The sequence below is a fragment of the Palaemon carinicauda genome, chromosome 29, assembly GCF_036898095.1.
Source record: "Palaemon carinicauda isolate YSFRI2023 chromosome 29, ASM3689809v2, whole genome shotgun sequence".
Classification (NCBI taxonomy): Eukaryota; Metazoa; Arthropoda; class Malacostraca; order Decapoda; family Palaemonidae; genus Palaemon; species Palaemon carinicauda.
The window spans coordinates 64,979,689-65,002,188 of NC_090753.1; the positions used below are offsets into that span (position 1 = coordinate 64,979,689).

General features: G+C 34.4%; 1 long non-coding RNA gene across 1 annotated transcript in view; it reads right to left on the reverse strand.

Annotated features, from left to right (window-relative positions):
* The window catches only part of LOC137622803 (uncharacterized), a 436,057-nt gene extending 417,074 nt beyond the window's left edge, over positions 1-18,983 (reverse strand). The window contains exon 1 of the long non-coding RNA XR_011040478.1: positions 18,533-18,983. This is a non-coding gene — a long non-coding RNA (uncharacterized lncRNA). The remainder of the gene's footprint in view (positions 1-18,532) is intronic.
* Between the last annotated feature and the right edge of the window lie 3,517 nt (positions 18,984-22,500).

Below are 22,500 nucleotides of genomic sequence, written 5' to 3' on the forward strand. Positions count from 1 at the left end.
TCTGTTAAGATAATGTGAGAGAAAACTTCTTGTGGTTTATTTTTATTCCAAGTGTCCTGCAAAGATGCAGAACTAGTTCCTTCAAACTAAGAGCTTCCTGAAAGGAAGGAGATAGGAAGAGCCAGTCATCCAGGCAGCGGCACATCTGAATACCTATCAGGTGGTATTTGGCTGCAACTGGGGCCATGATGCTAGTGAAGACCTGAGGAGCCTTTGCCAGTCCGAAGCAAGAGACACTTGAACTGCCAAATCTCCTCTCCTCAGCGGAAGCACAGAAGATGGCGAGAGTCCTGATGAATTGGGACTTGGGGATAAGCATCCTGGAGGTTGATGGTAGAGAACCAGTCCCCTTCCCTTAAAGCTAGAAGAACCATCTTTGGAGTCTCCATCTTGAACTTCGTAATCTCTACGAAGGAGTTGAGGATAGAGATATCGATGATGGATCTCCAACCCCTTGAGGCTTTCGTTACCACAAACACGTGGCTGTGGAAACTCCAAGAGCTGTAACATCTCCTCCTTGATCGCTTGTTGCTTTACGGACCTGTCGGTTAACTGATGGATGATGCCGAATGACTGGTCAAAGGTGGTTGAGACTTAAGAGGTATCGTGGACCCTACCCTTAGTACAATGGTCACCCAAGGGTCTGAATTCAGGGCCTCCCAAGCCTGCCAATGATTTTTGTAAGCAGCCACCCACTTGTACGTGTTCGTGTTAAGGAACTGGCCCTTATTTCTGAAAACCCTTTAGGACAGGGTTCTGTGAGGACCTAAAGTCCTTCCTCTTGTTCTGCTTCCTAGCCTGGAAGTTTGATGAAGCAGAAGCTGTAGACTTCAGCTTCTTCCCATATCTATTTTCACCTCCTCGCCCTCCTTGCTGAAGAATAGGGCATTTGCCTGAATCCCTCTGAGAGTAGGACTGTTTCTGTTGCGGATTATACGAAAGCGATTTCTTTAATAAATCATTTAGCATATCTTCCTTCCGCATCTTGGAAGATGGTTGGGCCTAAGATAGAACATCCTCTAGAATTGGAGGTTCAAAAAGGTGATGTCCAAACATCTGGGATTCCCTCAGTATGTCTTTATGACACATGGAGCGAGAAGCAGGGGCTTTACTGAGAAAATGGTCCCTTCTTCTACCAGTCAGGTAAGCCTCATTGAAAGTAACCTCCTTCATCTGGTCCTCAAGGCAGCGTCTAATAGACCTGGGTATCTGTAGGTAGAGGGGTCGGTGCATAGTAAGGAAAGAAGGTTCCTTCAGAAAAGCTGTCAATACAAACCACAGCCAGACCAGCATATTCCCAACCTCCTGTATTCTTCTAAAGGAGGCTTCCAGTCTCTTGCACTCTTCTACCATGATACCAACGATGGAGCATTACTCATTCACTCGTAAGGGTAACACGTCCGCAAAGAAGGGGTTGAGAAGTGTGGGAGCTGGACCATAAGAATCTTCTTCCAGCTGCAGATATCTCTTGGTCTTGCCTAGAGCAAAGGTGGGGTATGGGATGCGTCCCACCTGACATCTTTCCTTTGCTCGTTTCCTGACTCCCTGGCTAGCTAACTCTAAGTATTCCGATGGGGTCCATTTGGGTAATCTGTCCAACTTCTGCTTCTCCTGACCCAAAACAAAGCAATTCAGGGGGTCCTTAGAGGAAGCCGATACCTCCTTCAAACACTCTCTGGGAAGGCATTCTCAGAAAGACTCATCAATTCCATGAAAGAATTAGGGATCAAAGTTTCAAGAGCTATGTCATCCATCTCATCATCCTGAAGAACTCTAAATTTCTCCACTGCTGCCCAAAGTCTCCTGGAGAATTCTGCATCGCCATCGTTGGATGAAGAACCTGTAGAAGGAGACCTGTGATCATGCCGGGTCCTCGGCTGAGAACGTTGCAAAGATCTGGGGCTTCTGGTAGGAGAAAGAGGTCTACTCCTGGAAGGGGAATGGCTTTAGGAGTAAAATCTCCCAGTACTACTGGATAAAGAACGACGAGAATGTTTGGAAAAACTGCAGGATCTCGTAGGAGAGGTCGAAGGAGATGTATAGTGGGATCTAACAGATGAATAGCTAGGTCTCTTGTCCTCCCAATGAGTCCTGGAATAAGGAGAAAGGTGGTCAGGGGAATAATGGGACCACCTCCAGTTGCTTCTCCTTAAAGACTGACTTGTGGACCTTTGGTCAGAGGAAACACTAGAGTCCCTCGAGGACCTGAGGGATGAGAGTCCTGGTGTGCAGCTTGAAGAGTGATGTGACAGTTCTTTGTAACTGGAAGAATATTTCCTGTGACTGGATCTTGGAGAAGACTTCCCTAGGTCTGAAGGTTCGTGGTCCTGTGAAGGCACAGGGGAGCTCCTTTGATGACAATGAGGAGAACGAAATCTTGACCTCCCTGTATCTACAGATATAGAAACCTGCAAAGGTATAGTGGTACTCCCTCATTGACGATGAGGAGAACGAAAGTAGCGATGGGGTTTCTTCGCCCAAGTTGCTCACATACCTATCAGGGGTGATGGCGAACTGGACCTGCGACCTGCCCTGCTTTGGGGAGGGTATCACCTCACGATGTGTGCTCCCCTCAGAGACTGGCTTACCAAGTGCAGGTGAAGAGCTGGAAGGCAATACAGGAACATTTAAAGCACTAAAGCAATTCACTAGAGACGAACTGTCCTCTCTCACTTTCGAGAACTTTACCTTCCAAATAGCGTGCACTTTTTCAAAACAACTGATAATAGCATGAGAACTATCGGCGGTAAGCATTGTAGCTGGAGAAATAGATCTGGCTACTTCTACAGAGAAGCTAAAACTACTTAACCCTCCTTCTGGGACATTATCTTTCGAAGGTTCTACCCCTTCCCCTAAGGCTGAAGTAATCTCCTGGGAAGGTGGAGATCTAACCTCGTCCTCCAGTAGACCACTCTTCATGGTCTTACTCAACTTATAACTACTACGTTTCTTGGCTAAAGATTCTATACGCTTGACATTTAACTTATAGAAATAAATTTCTATCTCATTCTGGGATCGAACCCTAGCCCCTCCAAATGAAAGGCCAGATCGCTTACAACCATGCCACCAGAGGCTCTCTTAGTGCACTAACACCATCAAGGGACTCAAAACCACTTAAAAACGACAAATCCAAGATGAAGTCGTTATCAAAACCCAAAAGGAATTCTAAATAAATTCAATTATATCAGAATGTTGGGGCGACAGCACAAACGTGCTTCTTTGACAACAGATGAATAAAGAAAAGGATCAGTAACTGGTTGGTGGAGAGACAACCCCCCCCCCCCCCCCCCGACCATTGGTGGGGAAGGGAGAGAGGACCATATGACCAACTGTCTATTTTCCAATTGACAGGCAGTTACTTGTTAAACAGTTAAAGTCGACAAGGGATAAAGATTTTGACGACCATTCATTCCAAAACGTCTACAGGTATTGTACTTTTAGTTTAATTCTTTATTGAGATTTCCTTAATTTAATCAAATCGACCATGATGAGACTTTTTTGGACCTGTTTTTTGGTTGTTCACAATCAATGAGGGTAAGATAATTAGTCACCTAATTAGTTATATCTGATTGGAGCCGACACAGATGTGATCGACTGAATTAAGTACAGGATAAGTGAGCTAAATGTACATTGTATGTATTTTTTAGCAATGCAAATCAAAGAAAAATACTTCTGTTAAAAATGTACTATATGAAAGTGTCTGTACATACATATATACATACATACATACATATTCTTACGAAGCTGGTCTAATGTAGAGTAAATAATTTATGTATTTCATATGTGTATTTAAGAGGTGCATAGCCAGCTCATAAGGTGAGTTTCTCTCATGTAGGTATAAATTTTATATGTGAAATCTCAAAGTTTTGGTGTGACGGGTTTTCGTAAACATGGTGAGTATTTCATGAAAAATTCTCTTAGAGATTTTGTAATTGGCTCTGTGCAAGATACGTGAAGTATATTTATTTTGGCCTAACTTCTCGATTACTTCGTGTGAGCTAAAACTCGTAAGTTTATCAGATACTCTATGTAATTTCTTTACAAATTTAAGCCTTAGAGTGTTAAAGGTTAACTATTTTCAGTAGTTATCAAGACTAAATATTTGTGTAAAATTATATTTCCAGTGAAACAAGTGATTACAGTATATAATTTTCAGAGTGTAATAATTTCTTTTGTCTTAGTCTAAGTATTGTTCAGACTTAATATTTCGTGTGATTTATTTTTTATGTAAATTCTTTCAAAGTGTTATAATTTTTATAGCATATATTTATTTTTGTAAAGAGTGTATCATTTCGATCACCGGTGTTTGTTACAGTACTCTCCCGTATCCCTGTTAAAGAATCAAAGTAAGAGGTTGTTTTTTAATAGTTCTTAATAATAATTACCCAGTTTTGTTTTGAGTGTACTTAAGAGACCTTTGGATATTCAGTGTTTTTATATATTGCCGTCTGGGTGTTATATAATTTTCTCAGAGTTTAGGTATTATTCAAATACAACAGATTAATGTAAGAACAAACAGGTGAGTTTGGAACTCGAGAGGTTGTGTAGCTTGCCAGCCGTAATATATAATATATATTTTTGGTGCCCAAACATGGGACCATAATAATACATACATACATACATACATACATACATACATACATACATACATTACCAGGAATCAATCCCAAACGACTTTACTATTACATATCCAACATCAGATATGTGTGGCTGTTCTAAAACACTGACAAATTAGCGACTATTGAAAGTTTATTTTTAGTATATGTATTAATCCCGAAGGTTATTTAACTACCAATTGTAAAAAAATATAAAATTTAAAGGTAATATATTAATATTTCTTAGACGTTACTTGCATAATCTCTAATGTTTCGTGTCATATTGAAATTAAAATGTGCCATTCCACTTATCCTCTCTCTCTCTCTCTCTCTCTCTCTCTCTCTCTCTCTCTCTCTCTCTGTAAAATTACATTCCAAAATCCTTCACTGTTGCTTAAAGGGTCAGCGCCGTTGTTCCAAGATTTCCTCTTCCGTGTGTTAATCTCAAATTTATTTTTCAACTTTCCTTCCAGAGTGACTCCAGAATTTTTATCCAAGGTTATTTTCAAAGGAAAACGAATAAAAAAACGAGATGCCTTGAAACTTCTCAACTTGATTAAAACGAGACTTGACAAGAAGCATATAAGATAATTGAATGGGAGGAAACTCGCTCTCTGGAAAGAAGAAAAAAAAGAAGAAGAAAGAAATACGTTGGCATCTTGATGGCACCGACCTAAATGTCAATTTCTCCAAAATAAATTTGAGAACTTTTGAGGCAAAAGAAGAGAAGGTGAAAGAGAGGAGTTGTCTTGCAAGGAGCAGAATCCTCGACTTTACGGAAATTGAAAGGAAAATGTGACGAAGGAAGAGAAATTGGACCTCTTACAAAAGGTGTTTCAAAGGAAACTTTAAAAAAGATTGTGGATGTTTATACATATCCCCCCCCCTGAAATGGGAGAGAGAGAAAAAGAGAAGAAGGAATCGGGAGGAGTTTTGTAATATATATATATATATATATATATACATACACATATATATACAGACACATATATATATGTGTGTATATATATATATATATATATATATAAGCAGGAAATTCAAAGTTTTAGACTTATTTATTCTTATTGCAAAGTCCAAAATTTTTAATTTCTGTTTTCAATCACCTTTCTAGTAAATCTGAAGATTTCTAGAAGTGAAAATGCAATTGAATATATATATATATATATATATATGTGTGTGTGTGTGTGTGTGTGTGTGTATGTATGAGAGAGAGAGAGAGGTTGAGTGATGAATATTAAGTCGTCTTCAAATGAAACCTCAAATTGAATTGTAAGATAAAAAAATAATTTGTTCATTATCTAATCTTTCATTTGAACTTTTATTTGCATAGGACATTTTAGGATAATTTCCTTAACCAATTATTTTATATCTAGATTGGGGTTTGTCTGAATCTAGAGGTTGAATGTCTTGAGTGACGTGGATTTGTTGAAGTTTAATGTCATAAACAGTTCCTTAAATCATAATATCAGAATAAAATAAATGTCATAAACAGTTCCTTAAATCATAGTCTAAGAATACAATAAATGTCATAAACAGTTCCTTAAATCATAATCTAAGAATAAAATAAATGTCATAAACAGTTCCTTAAATCATAATCTAAGAATAAAATAAATGTCATAAACAGTTCCTTAAATCATAATCTAAGAATAAAATAAATGTCATAAACAGTTCCTTAAATCATAATCTAAGAATAAAATAAATTTTATAAACAGTCCTTTAAATCATAATCTAAGAATAAAATATGTCTTAAACAGTTCCTTAAATCATAATCTAAGTATAAAATAAATGTCATAAACAGTTCCTTAAATCATAATCTAAGAACAAAATAAATGTTATAAACAGTCCTTTAAATCATAATCTAAGAATAAAATGAATGTCATAAACAGTTCCTTAAATCATAGTCTAAGAATAAAATAAATATCATGAACAGTTCCTTAAATCGTAATCTAAAAATAAAAGAAATGTCATAAACAGTTCTTTAAATCATAGTCTAAGCATGAAATAAATGTCATAAACAGTTCCTTAAATCATAGTCTAAGAATAAAATAAATGTCATAAACAGTTCCTTAAATCATAGTCTAAGAATACAATAAATGTCATAAACAGTTCCTTAAATCGTAATCTAAGAATAAAAGAAATGTCATAAACAGTTCCTTAAATCATAGTCTAAGAATAAAATAAATGTCATAAACAGTTCCTTAAATCATAATCTAAGAATAAAATAAATGTCATAAACAGTTCCTTAAATTATAATATAAAGAATACTACTAATGAAGTCAAACTTCTTTGGTTGTATTTTAATACAGTATAGGCATAAGTAGAGAAAGTCAGCTGTATTTTTATAATTTTGTTGGAATTAGGAAATAAGAAATCTATGATTTTATCGGAAGTAGATGAGGAATTATGCCTCCTTCATTTTGTAAACATCCTGTTATTTGTGAAAGCGATTTTAACGGCTTAGAGGCGGTGGGCTTGAACAAAGATCTGGCCATAAATTTTAGTCTTCTAGAATAGTTTTAAACGTTATAGATGCTGCGCTGAGCAAAGATCTGGTAGTTATTTTAGTCTTCTGGAAGCCTTTTAAACGTTATACATTGTTTCAAGTGTAGAGTGAATAAAAAGAAAAGGTTACCATAGTAGCAATCCTTTCTATTGAAGCTTTGTAGAATATAGAACACTGTTATATATTTTCATGTTTCTCAATATTGAAGCCGATTCAATGAGACAATTCCTGCGATTCTGCAACCTCACCAAACTTGTGACCTAAGGATGGTCGGTTTTGGGAGAGCCTGTAGGTTTACCTGCTGAATTAGCAGCAGCATTGCCTGGCCCTCCCTGGTCCTAGACTGGGTGCAGGAGGGAGCTTGGGCGCTAATGATGTGTATATATATATATATATATATATATATATTTATATATATATATATATATAGTATATATATAAACACACACATGTATGGTTAGTCTCTAGGGAATTGTCCTCTTGCTAGATTCGTCACTGCACCTTGCCTCTGTCATTCACGAGCGGCCTTTAAACTTTTAAACAAGATGGAAGGTAGGGAGCAAAATAGTGGCCGAAGGGACAGTTCCTTGCTGCACGTGTATCACACACCGCTCCGTACACTTACAGAATTTCTGTCTTTTTTTGTATATTATCGTTATCGCTCTCCCCTCGCACTGATAACCTGTTTATGGTTATATGATCTAGAAAATTTGTTTGAATTTTTGTGCCGTTCTTGACTGGAACGGGTTGTATATATACGCATGCTCCGTTCAAATAAAGTTAGTTGCATTCGTCTTGTTTCTCAGTCATCACCTAACGGCTCGCCTACACAGTACAGTGAAATGCCTACAGTGCACCGCGTGAGATGCTATGACAGCAATCTCCCTCCCCCTTCTACGAACTCAAGTCCGTTTGGGGGCATCACAAATCTTTCTTGGATGAAGCTTTGTTGGTTATGTTGTAGTCGTTATTTGTTAAATGTAATTATTTCACTTTAATGAGTTTTTCAAAAGTAGTAAATAGGGTAAGATTTCAGTGGTTGAGGTACAGCTTTTATGGATGTTTCTCACTCTCGAAATTCAGCGCTGGACAGAAGGTGATACCATGCTTTAGGATATTCTTAAAAATTTGTGTAAGGGGGTCTTAGCCCTTTATAAAAAAATACTTTTTTCTTTTTATATTTACGGTAAAAAATAAAAGGCTACTTTTGGGTCAGACACAGCAAATCATATTGTATCTCAAAATACGGAATGCAAATTTTTTTCTAAAACTGAAAAAAGAAAAAAAAAATCTTGTTGAGTAGGTCAATGTTTAGCATTGAATCGTTGTATCTCAGATTAGCAGATCATCACCCTGAGGAATACTGAACAAAAATAGAAAGTCAGCCTGAGAGTGCAGGACCTCTGCCATGGCAGCTTATTTTTCGAAAGCATCGTACCTTTCCCAGAATCAATTATTTATTTCCAGCTCTTTACATAGTTTAAAATCCCCGCAAGTTTCACTACTTTGCGATTAAAATTGTGACCGTATGGTTGAAGACGGAATTTAACCTTTTGCTTGACCTCGGACTCGACCTTAACTTTCGATTTTAACAAATATTAATTGGCGTTGATTTTTATAACCTCAAATATGTACCCAATTTTGAAGTCTCTATGACAACAATGTCCAAACTTATGGCTGATTACATGAATTGGACATTTCGTTTGACCGTGACCTTGACCTTTGACACTGACCTTCAGAAATTTGATAATTTTCAGCTTTTTATATTACAGTTAATCCCTGCCACTTTCATTACACTACGAGTAAAATTGTGGCCTGGAAGCTGTTCATAAACAAACAAACACGCACATACAAACCGGGGGAGGGGGGCATAACCTTTCAACTTCGTTGACGGAGGTAATAAACACTCCCATATTTCGTTAAAAACATTATAGAAACATTATATTCACATTTAAAAAATCATTGCCAATTTTTGGTTTGTGATATTTATATGTACGTAAGACGAATATATTTCGGTGATCTTTTATATTCCATGGTCTCCCACTGTCTTGGCTTAGAGTTCTTTTGCTTGAGGCTACACTCGGGCACGCTATTTTATCCGATTCCTTATTTCTTTTCCTCGCTGGGATATTTTGCCCTGTTGGAACCCTTCGGCTTATAGCCTCCTGCTTTTCCAGGTAGGATTGTAGCTTACATAATAATAATAATAATAATAATAATAATAATCCTCATCATGATTGTGATAATAATAATAATAATAATAATAATAATAATCATCATCATCATCATAATGATAGTGATAATGATAATAATTATAATGGTAATAATAATAATAATAACAATAATAATAATAATAATAAAAATAATAATAATATTAATAATTATAACAATAATCCAAATTAATAATAATAATAATAATAATAATAATAATAATGACTCCCTTTCTTCCGTCTAGTTTTCAATTTTCAGTGAACTTGTGAGACTGTAATATTTATATTATGCCATTATTAATGTGTTGTTCCTGCTACTGAAGGCAAAAGTATTTATCGAAGTATTTATCACTGGTACAAATTTATCAAAGCATTTAATATTTTCCGATTTCTTACTTGAAACGTAATTTCAGTGTTTTTAATTATTTAGTACTTCTCTATCAACATATAATAATAAAAAATTAAAACAAAAGTTTAAACAACATAAAGAAAACGATAATTTCAGAACAAACATCAAATTTACAAAAAAAAAAAATATCTTGAATACAAAGTAGATCGTATTAAATAATTTAATAAAATGCCTTTTGTCATTTCCAGAAAACTATTTTAATTACGTCAAAAGTTATTGGATAACACCAATATTCAATAATTAGCTCTTTCGTTTAAAAGTTATTGAAAAAAAATCATGGCAGAGTCACATTCCTGAGAGAGAGAGAGAGAGAGAGAGAGAGAGAGAGAGAGAGAGAGTCTAAACTTTGTAATGCATTCGAAAGACAGAGATATTAATAAAGTTCAGTCTCTGGATACCTAATAAAGGAAAACATCCTAGGTAACATATACGAAACTGGAGTGGCACTCAGTAGAGCTCAGACCTTCACTGTAGCCGCTTATTTTTCGACCTTTTGTTCGACCTTGATCTTGACCTTTGACCTTAACATGTATTAATTGGCGTGGATTATCATACATTCAAATGTGAACCAAATTTGAAGTCTCTGTGACAACGACGTCCAAAATTATGGCTGATTATGGGAATTGGACATTTTGCTTGACCGTGACCCTGACCTGTGACCTTGACCTTCCAAAATTTAATAATTTCCAGCCTTTTACGTATCAGTTAATCCCTGCAATTTTCATTATTCTACGATTAAAATGGTTGTCAGGAATGTGTTCAGAAACAACCTCCTTCGAATTTCGTTGGCGGATGTAACAAATGGCTCAACGGACAGCTAAACAAACAAGACCGAAAGAGGAATGAAAGCATCCGCGTAATTTCATCAAATTCAAGGCTTCTCTCTCTCTCTCTCTCTCTCTCTCTCTCTCTCTCTCTCTCACAGCCAGGTAAATAAAAAAGGCAAATGATTGGCGGGAGGAAATGCGTTTTCTTATCGATTCCTGAGCTATATCTAGCGAAGATTTCTCGCCTCACATAGCGGTATTTGGAGATAACGCCAATTCTTGTTTTTAATATTCTTATTCTTCTGCTCTGCTTCTTCTTCTTCTTCTTCTTCTTCTTCTTCTTCTTCTTCTTCTTCTTCTTCTTCTTCTGCTCTGTTTCTGTTTCTTTTCTTCCTTCTGGTTTGCCTTCTTCTTCAGCTCTGTTTCTTCTTCTTCTTCTTCTTCTTCTTCTTCTTCTTCTTCTTCTTCTTCTTCTTCTTCTTCTGCTCTGTTTCTGTTTCTTTTCTTCCTTCTGGTTTGCCTTCTTCTTCAGCTCTGTTTCTTCTTCTTCTTCTTCTTCTTCTTCTTCTGCTCTGTTTCTGTTTCTTTTCTTCCTTCTGGTTTGCCTTCTTCTTCAGCTCTGTTTCTTCTTCTTCTTCTTCTTCTTCTTCTTTGAACTTTTTATTTTTTCGTAGATTTCTTTACAGAGGTATATTATCATTATCATTAATATTTTGGATGAAAATCTCAAATCGTATAACGTGACTATTCTTGTTTTTAATCATCTTCTTCTTCTTCTTCTTTGAACGTTCTATTTTTGTTCTTGATTTCTTTACAGAGGTAAATTATTATCGTCATTATCATTGATATTTTGATTGAAAATTTCATATCGTATAATGTGACTATTCTTCTTCTTCTTCTTCTTTGAACGTTCTATTTTTTTTCGTCGATTTCTTTATAGGTGAATTATTATCATCATTATCATTGATATTTTGAATCATAATCCCAAATCGTATAATGTGGCTATTCTCTGTATGCCATCCTCATTTTCCGTGGTTTTGAATAAATTTCACAGAAATCCATTTTCATCATTTTTATTATCATTATCCTTTATAGTTGGAATCAAAATCCCAAATCATTTAATGTGACTATGCTCCATATGTCTAAATGGGCTTTTTTTTCACTTTCAAAGGGAGCTACATCAAAAGAAAATACTTTGTAAACAAGAGGGGAAAAAGTTAATAAATTTTTAGGTACCTACATTGATAAACATCGTTAATGTAGATTTTTTATATATATTTTATGCTTTTATCGCTAAGTAGTAGTAGTAGTAGTAGTAGTAGTAGTAGTAGTAGTAGTAGTAATTATTATTATTATTATTATTATTATTATTATTATTGTTATTATTATTATTACTTGCTAAGCTACAGCCCTAGTAGGAAAATCAGGATGCTATAAGCCAAGGGACTCCAACAGGGAAAATAGCGCAGTGAGGAAAGGAAACAAGGAAAAACAAGATATTTTAAGAAAAGTAACATTAAAATAAATATTTCTTATATAAACTATAAAAACTTTAACAAAACAAGAGGAAGAGAAACTAGATAGAACAGTGTGCCCGAGTGTACCCTCAAGCAAGAGAACTCTAACCCAAGACAGTGGAAGACCATAGTACAGAGGCTATGGCACTACCCAAGAATAAGAGAACAATGGTTTGGTTTTGGAGTGTCCTTCTCCTAGAAGAGCTGTTTATCATAACTAAAGAGTCTTTTCTACCCTTACCAAGAGGAAAGTATCTACTGAACAATTACAGTGCAGTAGATAACCCCTTTGGTGAAGAAGAACTGTTTGGTGATCTCAGTATTGTCAAGTGTATGAGGAAAGAGGAGAATGTGTAAAGAACAGGCCAGATTATTCGGTGTATGTGTAGGCAAAGAGAAAGTGAACCGTAACCAGAAAAGAAGGATCCAATGTAGTACTGTCTAGCCAGTCAAAGGACCCCATAACTCTCTAGCGGTAGTATTTCAACGAATGGCTGGTGCACTGAACAACCTATAATTCTCAGTCTCCAAATGTAACAAAATAAGCTATTAATTTGAGAATAGACTTGAAGGGAAAATATGGAACAGAATATAAATCAACTAAAGAATTCCAATTTCAAATAATCCAGAGGTTGTGTTTGAACAACCTATTACATTAAGGTTATTTTTTCTATATTATTATTTTATTTTCTAAGGTTATATCAATTATAGACACATTCTTTTCCGCCATAATAGTCTGTATCATTTGTACTTTTATCCATCATAACCTTTCTTAGGTTCCATGATGTTTATTTTCGATTTTTGTTTTATGTATTAAGTTCCTTTTCAAATATTCTGTTTACTATAATATCCCTCACTTCATTAAATTTCATTTATTATAAACCTTTTACTTTATGCACGATTTTTTATTTATCTTGAAATTCATCTGTTATAAAAGTTATTTGCTTCTTGAAATATTGATCTTTTTCAAGATTTCTGGTCATTTTTTTCGTATTTCAATTGTTTTTAACCTCTATCACTTACAATGGTCATTTTATCCTTATAGAATTTCCCCATTTTCATTTGACTTCCAAAAAAAAAAACAATATCTATTTTAAACAGTATGCTCTTTCATAATTTTGCTTTATAAATGATAAACATTTCCAATTTCATTAAGTATCGTCTGTTTTGTCCAAGTATAGACGTTTATATCTTCCAAAGTTACATTCAGTAAAAACATTTCATCTTCCAAAGGAACGTTAATAATTAAAAAGCAAAGTTACGTTTTTTCACTGACGGCGCAAGGTAAAAGTCTGAGGTTAATTACATTAATATTCCATGATATATAAACAACAACTCCACGTGTGCGTGAACGAAATTTGTTTTTAGAGACGTAAGTCTCTATAAGAAACATATTCATCATCATCATCATCATCATCATCATCTACGCCTATTGACGGAAAAGGTCCTCGCTTAGATTTCGCCAGTCGTCTCTATCTTCAGCTTTTGAATCAATACTCCTCCATTCATCATCTCCCACTTCGCGCCTCATAGTCCTCAGCCATGTGGGCTTTGGTCTTCTAACTCTTCTAGTGCGGTGTGGAGCCCAGTTGATACTTTGGTGACCTAATCTCCCTTGAGGAGTGTGAAGAGCATGCCCAAACCATCTTCATCTACCTCTCACCATGATCTCATGAACATATGTCACTCATGTTTTATAATTAATCAGGGCAGCCGATCGGGACTACGGTCTACCCCAAAGCCAAAGCAAAGTCCTTCAAAAAGAAGGCAACCGTGCTTACCCCCATACAAAAAAAATGGGAAGAAAACACATTAGAAGAAGAAGAAGAAGAAGAAGAAGATTTAGTAGTTGAGCATTTTAGTTACAAGAATAAAGAAAAAGCTAAATAATTTATCAGATCGATTAATATACTTTCTCCAGCAGAGATGGTTTAATCTTAATTACAGCCTAAAAAGGTGTAAGTGTAATTGGGAATAAGAAATTTTATTTCCGCCAATAGGAAGGAATTGGATACTCTAGAAAACCAATTTCGAAAAGATAGATATTTTCTAAAGAATAGATTAAATTAGTTGAACCTTAATTATAGCCTATATAAGTGTTAATAAGAGAAATTGGGAATGAAAAATTGTATTTCCGGCAATAGTATAGAATTGGATACTATAATAATTTTGAAAAGACGTTTACTTTCTCCAAAATGGATTCAGCGAGTTGAATCTTAATTACAGTACTGCCTAAATATGTATAAATAAGTGAAATTGGGAATGAGAAATTTTATTTCAGCCAATAGGATGGAATTGGAAACCAATTTCAAAAGGGTAGATACCGTAGATTCCCAATTCTTTATTTTCATAGCGAATGTAGTTTCAGTTCTAAAATATTCATAGAGTTAGGATGATCCAACATCTATTCCACTGTAGGGTTAAAGGGAAAAATATATCATAAGTATGACATCATTTACTTTATACTTAAACGAAATGCCTCTCTCTCTCTCTCTCTCTCTCTCTCTCTCTCTCTCTCTCTCTCTCTCAGTATTCAGAAGGATATCGGTAAACTGGAAGCAGTACAAGCTAGGGCCACCAAACTAGTTCCAACACTAAGGCAATTTGGATATAGACGGAGGATGGAACATTGGAACTTTTGATCAACAAACTCGACGACTAAGGGGACAGTTAATAGAGGCATTCGAAATTCTTAAAGGGATAACAAATGTAGATTACAACAATCTATTCACGCTTTGAACAAATCAGTCCAGAGGTAACGGATACAAACTGGAATTGAAAAGATATACTTGGAATGGACTTCCATCGGATGTAGTAAACAGTAACACGGTAAACGAGTTCAAGAACAAGTTAGACAAGATCATAAGAACTCTTTAGGGTTGTTGTGGGCTGATTGGTAACTTCTCTGACTGGTGTTTGCTAGTCGGGAGTTCGAGTCTCGCTCAAACTAATTAGTGCCATTAATGTCTGCAACATTACCATCCTTGTGAGCTAAGGTTGAGGGGGGAGCCGATAGATATATCTGCTAAGTCATCAGCAACCATTGCCTGGCCCTCCCTGGTCGTACCTTGGGTGGAGAGGGGGCTTGGGCACTGAACATATAATATATGGTCAGTTTCGAGGCCATTGTCCTGCTTGCTAGGGCAATGTTACTGTCCCATGCCTCTGTCATTCATTAGCGGCTTATACTAAATCGCCCTACCCAAGAGCAAATGGAGTCTCCGCGGATGGACTAAAAACTCTTTGCAACATACAAAATCCTTGTAAGCCAATCTCTCTCTCTCTCTCTCTCTCTCTCTCTCTCTCTCTCTCTCCTCGAACGTCAAGTTCTTGCTTTAATTATCTCTCTCTACACATGTCAAGTTCTTGCTTTAATTTTCTCTATCTCTCTGCAAACATCAAGTTCTACCTTTAATTATCTCTCTCTCTCTCTCTCTCTCTCTCTCTCTCTCTCTGCAAACATCAAGTTCTTGCTTTAATTATCTCTCTCTCTCTCTCTCTCTCTCTCTCTCTCTCTCTGCAAACATCAAGTTCTTGCTTTAATTAAGCCCCCCCTCTCTCTCTCTCTCTCTCTCTCTCTCTCTCCAGACGTGAAGTTCTTGCTTAAATTATCTCACCCGAAGAGAAAGGTCTGAGCATTTCGAACACCGAAAACAAACCAATAAACTCGTGACGAAACTCATCTTGTCTTCAATATATGAACATCTCCCTCTCGTCATCTCTTAACTATATTCAGCAGCTTTAGAAACTTTGAGTTGAGTTTTTTATCCTTCTCTAATACAAATAGAAAACCAGGGACGTGAAATTAACTTGGTTTTTACAAAAGATGACTCGCTCGTAAATCAAATATGAAAAAGGATTGGGGCGAATCTTAAAATTGTATTTTCTTTTATATATATATATATATATATATATATATAAAACAAAAAATTATTTTTACCATTATTATTATCATTATTACTTGCTAAGCTACAACCTTAGTTAGAGAAGCAGGATGCTATATGCCCAGTGGCCCCAACAGGGAAAATAGCCCAGTGAGGAATGAAAACAAGGAAAAATTAAATATTTCAAGAACAGTGACAACAATAAAATAAATATCTCCTATATAAACTATAAAAACTTTAATTAAACAAGAGGAACAGAAATAAGATACAAAAGTGTGCCCGAGTGTACCCTCAAGCAAGAGAACTCTAACCCAGGACAGTGGAAGGACATGGTACAGAGGCTATGGCACTACCCGAGACTAGAGAACAACGGTTTGATTTTGGAGTGTCCTTCTCCTAGAAGAGCTGCTTACCATAGCTAAAGAGTCTCTTCTAACCTTATCAAGAGGAAAGAGGCCACTGAACAATGTTAGTGCAGTAACCCCTTGGGAGAAGAAGAATTATTTGGTAATCTCAGTGTTGTCAGCAGCATGAAAACAGAGGAGAATATGTAAAGAATAGGCCAGACTATTCGGTGTATGTGAGGGCAAAGGGAAAATAAACCGTAACCAGAGAGAAGAATCCAATGTAGTACTGTCTGGCCAGTCAAAAGACCCCATAACTCTCCGGCGGTAGTATCTCAACGGGTGGCTGGTGCCCTTGTCAAACTACTACCTACAGCTGATTCTAGTCCACTGCAGGACAAATGCCTCAGACATGTCAATTCACGTCTGGGATTTGGCCAGTTTTCATCACCACGCTAACCTGTGCGGATTGGTGAAGGTGGGAGATTATCGTCTGATCACTCACAGCAAAATAACCTATAATAAATTTTTTAAGTGAGGCAGATTTGCACCGACTCGCAGGGGTTCTCTTATAGCTCGGAAAAGTTTCCTGATCGCTGATTGGTCGAACAAAATAATTCTAACCAATCAGCGATCAGGAAACTTTTCCGAGCTAAAAGGGCACCACTGCGAGTCGGTGCAAATGCGTCTCTTTAAAAAAAATTGAGTATAGTATGGGTGGCCCTGACTTATACAGCTTCGCTGATCATGGCAATACGCAAACCCTTTCACTACATTAAGGTATCCCCACTCAGAAATATATATATATATATATATATATATTCATTATATATATATATATATATATATACCGGTATATGTTATAATTAAAATAAGAGATATGAAGTACTCTCTTGTTATGCAAAATATGTTCCACAATGATGGAAAATAGTATATCAAAATGTACATTTTTTGATGAATTTCCCAAAGACTTCAAAGCTTTCGTCCAGCATCAAAGTGTTTGTGTAATCTATAAAAATGCACAATATTTTGTACATTGTCATTATTGTGGAAGTTTTTCCTATTTTATATATATATATATATATATATTATATATATATGTGTGTATATATATATATATATATATATATATATATATATATAATATATATATCAAATAAGCCATATATATATATATATATATACTGATACATTAATGTCTGGATTCTCTTACCGACCTCGGGATCAGAGCCCCAGGCGGAACCATTCAAAGACAATAGCTTCTGACCGGCCGGGAATTGACATATATTCATAAACAAAGATACATTCAAGATATATCATAAAATATAAAAGCAATAACGGTGACAAGGCAAAGTAAATGCACTGATTAAGCAAACATTAAAATACAACATCGGGTCCTCAGTGATGGCCATGAAATCAAGGGCCACAGATCACTTGGCCATTTCCTTCCGTATTTGTAGCATGTTGGCCAGGCCAATGACCTTCAGTATTTCAGACTATCTTAATTTATGAATCTGGTTTTGATTTTAATAATTGTACTATTTCAGGCAGACAATGTGACATTAATGCTTAGAATTTCCGTAACCATTGAAATATGGAACCAATGAGATCTGGAACCATTGAGATATGGAATCATTGAAATATGAAATCATTGAGATGTGGAACCACTGAGATCTGAAACCATTGAGACTTGGAACCACTGAGATATGAAACCATTGAGATTTGGAACCACTGAGATATGCAACCACTGAGATCTGGAACCATTGAGATATGGAACCACTGAGATATGCAACCATTGAGATCTGGAACCATTGAGATATGCAACCATTGAGATCTGGAACTATTGGGATATGGAACCATTGAGATCTGGAACCATTGAGATCTGGAACTATTAAGATATGAAACCATTGAGATCTGGAACCATTGAGGTCTGGAACCACTGAGATCTGGAACCATTGAGATATGCATCCACTGAGATCTGGAACAATTGAGATATGCAACCACTGATATATGCAACCATTGAGATCTAGAACCATTGAGGTATACAACCACTGAGATATGCAACCATTGAGATCTGGAACCACTGAGATATGCAACCAATGAGATGTGGAACAAAATACCAGCTTTGAATACTGTTTGTCAGTTCATCTTTGCTGCACCGGATTGCTTTTCTAATGAGTGCATCTACTTTGCCTTGCAGATATCACATGTGTACGTATGTGTTGATGAGTAAACCTTTTCCCTTCAGACGAATATATAAAAAAAACTGAGTAAAAGAAAATAATTCAACAATGACAACTCACGTGTCTGTGCCTGCGGTTACAGCCACACTGAAGAGGATGAAAAGCTGCAGCATTTTTCTTCTTATTCTTCCTCCTCCTCCTCAGCTTCTTCTTCTTCTTCTTCTTCTTCTTCTTCTTCCGTTTAAGGTGGAAGAACCTTTTTCACTTCAGCGCATTGCGCGTTCCATGACAGCTGACTGCATTTCAAGTAGTCGATCCAGTTCTAGAGTTTGGATTAGGTATTGACTGTTAAACGTACGTTCACGAAGTCATACTCTCTTGAAATTCCCTTAGTTATGACCATCTAGGTTCGATATTTGATTAAGCTCGGCTTCATTTATGAATTATATATGCTTGGAATGTAGTTCTTCATTTTATTATTTCTCAAAACGACTATAAAGTCCGATTTAAGAAAGTCACTTGGGAATATATATGCTGTCACGAGTTATGTAAATTCATACTGAGCACTTAGGTCACGTGTCGATTTTTTTCTAAATAGTTTATCCTTCCCAATTTCCGATAGCCTTTTATTTTTCAATGCGCAAAAGCAAAATCAACTATCTCATCTTTATTCAGAATGAATTCTTCACTCGATGTAAAGCAGTGATCCATGTCTTCAGTTGCATTAGGTCAACCTTTACCAAAGGTCTTTCATTAACAAATATTCACATATTGTAACTGTCTCATTTGTAATTCGAATATCTATTACGTTTCACTATTATGACAAGATCTATTTTAACGAATCTTTAGTAATTATCAGTTTCTATAAATTACTTTTTGGAATTATTATCCCAGCTGATAACATTTCTGCGAATTTGTTGTCATTATAGAAGACAATTACAAATTTAAATTTTCATTAAGAAATCATTATTATATTTGCATGTGGTGGTTTATTATGTGGATTTCTTTCTCGTGTTGCATAATTGACTTCCGGTATTTAGCTCATGTTGTTTAACTATGTCGTTTCACTCTGATATTCATTGTCCAAATTTAACCTGAAACAAAAGAAAAACTAATTTAGTCACAGTCTTATTATTGCGTATATTACACATGGCATTATTACCGTTTTATGACTAATTCATATATATATATATATATATATACACACACATCTACACACACACACGCACACATATATATATATATATATATGTGTGTGTGTGTATATATATATATGTATATATATAATATATATATATATATATATATATGTATATATATATATACATATATACACATATATACATATACACACACACACATATATATATATATATATATACATATACATATACACATATATGTATAAATATATATATATATATATATATATAATTATATATATATACATACACACATATATATGTATATATATACATATACACAGGTTTTATGAATTATATTAATAATATTCGACTATGACACATATAAATTTGATATTACAATCTTAAGTTTTAAATAAATGGAGAAGTATTAATTTAAAATAGCAAAATAGAGACGACTGGCGAAATATAACCGAAGCCCTTTGCTTCAGTAGCCATAGGAGATGATGATGATGATAATGATAATGCTAATGATGATGAAGTTTTAATGCTGAAATCTTAACTTATAATAAGTCAACATAATTATCATAATCAAATTTCCAATAATTTCCTTCAGTTGAGACGAAATTTGACAATCTAAATTCTTGCTAAACTATCATGAACCATTAATTGCAAATTGTTAATTATTTGAAATGGGAGATATTTTGCCCTGTGGATTAGATACTGGCAAGGAGGAATAAACGGAAAAACACAATTTCAAAGGTAATTAGTAAGCCATTACCACTAATTGGATTGGATTTCATGTTCATGACCAAGTACTGAGAAGGGGGAATTAATTTAGCGATATCATAAGTAACATTAAAAAATAATATTACATAAAAAACAAAAATTATAATTAAAATAATAATATACTCAAAATATAACCTTATTAAAATATAAAGGTAAAATGTTTAGATTAACAAAAAGAATATAACCTTATTAAAAATATAGATATAAGTAAAATTATTAGATTGATATAAAAATATAACCTTATTAAAAATATAGATATAAGTAAAATGATTAGATTAATATAAAAAAATATAACCTTATTAAAATATAGATATAGGTGAAATGGTTAGATTAACAGAAAAAATATAACCTTATTAAAAATATAGATATAAGTAAAATGGTTAGATTAATATAAAAAACAATAACCTTATTAAAAATATAGATATAAGTAAAATTATTAGATTAATATAAAAAATATAACCTTATTAAAAATATAGATATAAGTAAAATGGTTAGATTAATATAAAAATGCAACCTTATTAAAAATATAGATATAAGTAAAATGGTTAGATTAATATAAACAATGTCATTAAAAAAAACTGTATCCCTTACACAGGAGGCCCAGTGACTACCATAAGAATTCAGTGAACCTCTGCCTAGTTCGTAAGGTCAGAACCACCCGTTAATTCATAACTCTAAGTCATTATTTCACTGTCTTTCGTTCGTTTGTTACTTTTGTGTCATAATGATACGCGCATATTGTGCACCGATAGTTTTGTACCTTTTGTACATAGCCAGGTGGCCGAAGTGGTAACGTCCCTAACTGGCGAACGCCAGACTGGGGTTCGAGTCCCGCTCAAACTCTTAAGTTTGTTTGATCGCTGCAACCTCACTATCCTTGTGAGGTAAGGATAGGGAGTTTAGGGGAGCCTATAGGTCTATGTGTGTATATATATATATATATATATATATATATATTATAAAAAATTTTTAGTTTTTCCTAAACATTTTCGAACGATCGGTGGACTCAAAAACACCACTTATTAGAATAGTCCTTATATATCTCCTCATGTCATGTAAGGACTTAAATAAACGAGTATGCAATATATTGTACACTGTTAAAAATTTGCCGTAAGAAAAAGTTTTTATAGTTTTATAGTTTACATAGGAGATATTTATTTTAATGTTGATACTGTTCTTAAAATATTTCATTTTTCCTTGTTTCTTTTCCTCCCTGGGCTATTTACCCCGTTGGACCCCCTGAGCTTATAGTATCCAGTTTTTCCAACTAGGGTTGTAGCTTAGAAAGTAATTATTATAATAATAATAATAATAATAATAATAATAATAATAATAATAATAATAATAATAATAATAATAATAATAATAATAACAATTATTATAATAATAATAAATGCCTGGCAACAATTATTTCAGATTTTTTACCGTTTTCAAAACGGATATATTGACGTAAAGAAGTGATATTACGGTCACCAACCCGTAAAAAATAACAAAGTAAGGAAAAATTACGGTCGCCTGTATTTTACTGAAATACGGCTGAGAACAGTAGATTTTTACGGAGAATTTCCGATTAAAATTACGGGTTTTTTTTAACAGTGTAGATATATTATAGTACTCTTCATAAAAAAAAAAATCCTATAGAAACGGTTTCGTCAATATATATATATTTTGAAATCGATAGCCAATTCTTCCCTTCTTCTATGGGAAACAAATTAATTGAAAGACAGAAAAGAAAGAAATTACTACGAGATTTATATTTGTATTTATTGCAAAGTCCAAAATGCTGAATTTCTGCTTTTAATTATCTTTCTGGTAATCTGAAGCTTTCTAGAATTAAAAATGCAATTAATTATGTGTATATATATATATATATATATATACGTGTGTGTAGTGTGTGTGTATTTATTTATATTACACGAATATATAATCCTAAGGAAATTTTCATTTTTTTTTTTTGTATTACAATTATTCTGTCTCCATAATAAAGAAGGAAGATATGGCTATCAATAGCAAAATATTTTTTTTCCAATATATTAATTTCATAGTGTTTACTGAAGAGCCCTATAATATATATATATACATATATATATATATATATATATATCTTGGAGAGAGAGAGAGAGAGAGAGAGAGAGAGAGAGAGAGAGAGAGAGCACA